This window comes from Helianthus annuus, chromosome 2, assembly GCF_002127325.2.
Source record: "Helianthus annuus cultivar XRQ/B chromosome 2, HanXRQr2.0-SUNRISE, whole genome shotgun sequence".
Lineage (NCBI taxonomy): Eukaryota > Viridiplantae > Streptophyta > Magnoliopsida > Asterales > Asteraceae > Helianthus > Helianthus annuus.
The window spans coordinates 165,217,324-165,222,368 of NC_035434.2; positions in this window are offsets into that span (position 1 = coordinate 165,217,324).

Below are 5,045 nucleotides of genomic sequence, written 5' to 3' on the forward strand. Positions count from 1 at the left end.
AGTGAAACGTATCCACAGTTCGGTATTTTGACCAAGAACGTATGTACGAAATCTATCAACCCAGCCTGGATACTCGTTTAAGTGCATCAACTTTGGAGGTCGATTCAAACTTCCGGTTTCGCTTTCGCTCAATAAAATACTTTGAATGCTCGGAGTTTGATTTGATACTAATGCCCATTGACCTGACGATATGGCATTTGCTTGCGAAGATGTCGATACCGGAGACTCGGCCCATGAAGGAGATAGACTCGTATTTGTGTACTTTCCACTATCTGGAGCCGGTGTACCCCACCATGAGGGAATGGAACCTGTACTTGTGTATTTTCCACTATCTGGAGCCGGAGTTCCCCACCAACTCGGATTCATGTTGGATAAGAAAAATGAGGTCTATATGAATATCTCGAAAGATAACAGCCAGCCGAAGGATCCAAGCTCGAAAGACTAGACAAACACAAACTGTTAAATTTAAACAGACCAATATCGAAGGATCAACACTTGTTCGAAGGATCAACACTTGTTCGAAGGATCAATAGTGTTCGAAAGATCACTGTTGAATTTCGAACAATTGTTTTCAAAAGATTCTCCAATGCGAAGGATCCTTATCTTTCGAGTATGAACTGTAGATCGAACAATATATCCTTCGAAAATATTCCTTGGATCGAAAGATAAGTCACAGACTTCGAAGGATGTTCGAAGGATGATTATCTGTCGAACCTCCTTTGATCGAAAGATGATCTTTCGACTTCGAAGGATATCCTTCGATCCCAACTGACACAGCTGACACGAAAAGTGACAGGTTGGTGAAAAGGTGATGGGTTGGTAGAAATCTTTCGGCAGAAAGGTATGGTCAGACCATACTTTTTCACCAAACAGATTTGACAAATAAAATATTACCAAAAATGGAAGATCCTTATCCAGAAACCGGTCACCGGAGTAAGCCGGAAAGTGGCCGGAAATCACCAAGTTCCTTAAAAACAAGTTTTAAGTTACCCAACCCGTTCTTTAACACACCCGGTTAGTTTAGAACATGTTTTTACGTCAAGAAATGCGAGAAAAACACTAAAAACGAGTGCTAAACCATGTGTCCAAACACTCCAAAGTCTTGTAAAACTCGGTTTTAACAAGGAAAAGAGCCAAAGCTCTGATACCACTTGTAGGTCCCTCGGAGGATGAGGTCAAACCTTAACCTTGTTATGTGAAACACACTAGCAAGTGCGGAATCCAAGCTAGAGTGCAAACCGAGATGAAACAAGCACAAACACAAGACACACAATATTCACTGATTAACACCACTTGTATTAATACGTATGAAAGGTTCGGTTAGAAGCTCAATGTCTACAAATCTGTTTTGCAAACTCTCTAAGTGTGTGTGTGTTCTCTGTGAAGTGTCTATACTCATCTGAATGAAGTGAACACACTACATGGGTATATATACCCAACACTGGTTGTCTGGTCGAAGGATCAGATAGATTGATCGAAGGATCATCTATCGATCTGAAGCCTGTCGAAGGATCTACATATCCCTCGAAGGATGATCTATCGAGGTCCATCATCATCCATCGAAGGTTCATCTTTCGAGCTCATCGAAGGATCTAAACTATCCTTCGATGTGACATCCTTCGACACAGACAAGTTACAATCATGTTCTAACTGTTTGGCCAAGTCAAACCAGGAGGATGGTTGACTTGGTCAAACTTACAAGACTAACAAAGGACATCGTTTTATCGTGACGAAATACAGACAAAGTACAGACACAAGTGCACCAACACTAAGGTCATTAAATTGAACTTGGTAGATTAATTGAGTAATCAGGGTCATTAACTTGGACCTGAATACTTGAGTGGATTTCTAGAACTGATTGAATGTTTGTTTTGTGAAAAAATAAGTTTGTAATGATTGATGTTTGAGACACAGGTTTTGGACTTCATTATTCCCATGGAAATAAATTGTCAAAATTTGAACCAGATCAAGACCTCAGATTTTAGCATATTGAGAGGGGGAGTCTGTGAAAGGAGGAGTCTGGATCAACAGTCAAAGGGAAGTCTGAAGATGGAGCTAGGAAGTGATTCTGAACCTGTGAAGATAGAGTGTTTATGATGAAAAGAGAGAGTTAGAGAAAAGACCAAGACTAAAGACTCGGAGCCGAAGACTTCGTCAACATCAAGGGGGAGTCTGTTGGTGTACTGAATGTCTGTTGACTACGTTTGTATTGAGTCTTAGGTCTAGATAGATTGTACGGAGTCGAAAAACAGGATTTGAGATGTTAGAAGGTAATTTCGCTCATATGTACAGGTTAGAGATGATTTCGCTTATAGGGTCTTTAGGGGTTTCGCTCTTAGGTTTAGTGAGAGGTTTCGCTCATGTGTCATGTCGTTGGAGCAAAATCATAGGCCTATAAATACCATGATGTGATTTCGCTTTTGTATCAGTTGAGCGAAATCAGAGTCGAGGTGCTGCCGAATTTTTGTCAGAATTCTTGTAAAACGACTCAGAAAGTGTTTATAAAGAAGGAAATTGAAAGGAACTGCTGTGTTACTTCATTTACACTGATTCCACCTTTGTATTTGAAGATGAACTGCCTTATACTGACTGTTTAGGGTCGCAAACCGGTCCAACATGGTTATACAAGGCATGTTGCAGCAAACAGATAAGGAGAACATAGAGTGTGAGAGTATTCAGAGAGTTGAGAGTTTGAGAGTTTTTCCTGTAAATCTTTGTGTTGTAACTCTTCTAAATATAACACAAGTGAGCTTTAAAGTTGAATCTTGTTCTTGTATCTCGTGTTTTTTTGGCTTGGTTACATACCCGTTTGGATTCCGCATAACCGGGTGTAATCGGTAACAAGGATAAGGTTTACTAGATCCTCCTCTAGGGACCTACAAAAACATTAAACTGATTATACCAAATTAGAGATAAATCCAACTTGTGTTCATAATCTCATTCTCATGTAACTTTTGTGATTGGAACCTTAGATATCTCTTTGGTAAGCATTCTTATCCACGAGTCGGTTACTTTGTTTCAAAACAGTCACTTTTTATGCTATGGTTGAACTATTAAAAAAAAAAAAAAAAAAAAAACATGTTTACGGTTAATAGTTTTGGATCATAACATTTGATGGTTTGAGAGTAATAAAACTCATTAATATTGCTATTAGATTTTTTTTTGAGAACATCTCGATTGTGCATAGGTTTGTCTATCACAATGTTAAAACACAACGCAAACCTATATATTACCTTCATGCAAAAATGTACATGGAGATCTAAGAAAAACAAAACGTATCAAACATGGCTATAAAATGAGTAAATTGCCATTTTAGTCCCTGAGTTTTGTCCAAATTTGCTATTTTAGTCCAAATAGTTTTTTTTTTGCCTCTGGATCGCTGACTTTTCCCTTTTGTTGCCATTTTGATCACATACACTAACTCCATCCAAAAACTCCATCTTTTACCAGGGGTATTTTGGGGATTTTCATTTTAAATGTTTTCGATTGCCATTTTGATCCAATTCCAAAAAATAAAAAAAATCGAAAAAATCAAAAAAATTCCAAAAAATTCTAAAAGTAATAAAAATTCTAAAAAATCATAAAAATTCTAAAAAATTCGTTTCGGTGCGAACCGTTTCGAACCCGGACCGTTTCGAGCTGAACCGTTTCGAGCTGAACCGTTTCGACGCGAACCGTTTCCACCCGAACCGTTTCGAGCTGAATCGTTTCGACGCGAACCGTGCCTTATCGACCCGTACCGTTTCGACCCGTACCGTTTTGAAGCCGTACCGTTTCGAGCTGAACCGTTTCGATGGTTCGCGTCGAAAGGGTTCGGGTCGAAAGGGTTCGGTTCGAAACGGTTCGCATCGAAACGGTACGGTTCGAAACGGTTCGTGTCGATAAGGCACGGTTCGCATCGACACGGTACGGGTCGAAACGGTTCGCGTCGATGAGGCACGGTTCGGGTCGAAACGATTCTGCTCGAAACAGTTCGGGTCGAAATGGTACGGGTCGAAACGGTACGGCTCGAAACGGTTCGGCTCGAAACGGTTCGGCTCGAAACGGTTCGGCTCAAACCGTTCGGCTCGAAACGGTTCGGCTCGAAACGGTTCGGTTCGAAACGGTTCCTGTCGAAACGGTTCGCGTCGACACGGTTCGCGTCGAAACGGTACGGGTCGAAACGGTTCGCGTCGAAACGGTTCGGCTCGAAACGGTTCGGGTCGAAACGGTACGGGTCGAAACGGTTCGCGTCGAAACGGTTCGCGTCGAAACGGTTCGGCTCGAAATGGTTCGGGTCGAAACGGTACGGGTCGAAACGGTTCGCGTCAAACGGTTCGGGTCGAAACGGTTGGTGTCAAAACGGTTCGGGTTCGAAACGGTTCGTGCCGAAACGGATTTTTTAGGTTTTTTAGAATTTTTATGACTTTTTAGAATTTTTATTATTTTTTAGAATCTTTTGGAATTTTTGTGATTTTTTGGAATTGGATCAAAATGGCAATTGAAAACATTTAAAATGAAAATCCCTAAAATACACCTGGTTAAAGATGGAGTTAGTGTATGTGATAAAATGGCAACAAAAGGGAAAAGTTAGGGACCCAGAGGCAAAAAAAAAAAAAAAGCTATTTGGACTAAAATGACAAATTTGGACAAAACTCAGACACTAAAATGGCAATTTACTCATATGAAATCTTTACACGCTATCACTTTGAAAATGAAAGTATGAATCTTAGTCGGATCTAAATTACATTATTCAAATCTATGTAGAATCTAAGAAATCACTTGTGCGCTTCTTAACTTCATGGTTGTCACGATAGTAAATTTCCTGAATCAGCACCTAGCACCTAGCACCTAGCACCTAGCACATGTTATATATTATTACTCAACAAAATACGTATTTCTATGTGAGTTATGTGGAAGAGGCGGTTGTAACATGAATGTGCTCCTTTATAGACATGGATGTGTGTTTTAATGAAGTTGTTTTAAAGTGATACAGAGGTAGACCACTATGTGATATCAAAACTAATATAAACATCTGTAAGTTCAAGTATATGAACCTCGAAATC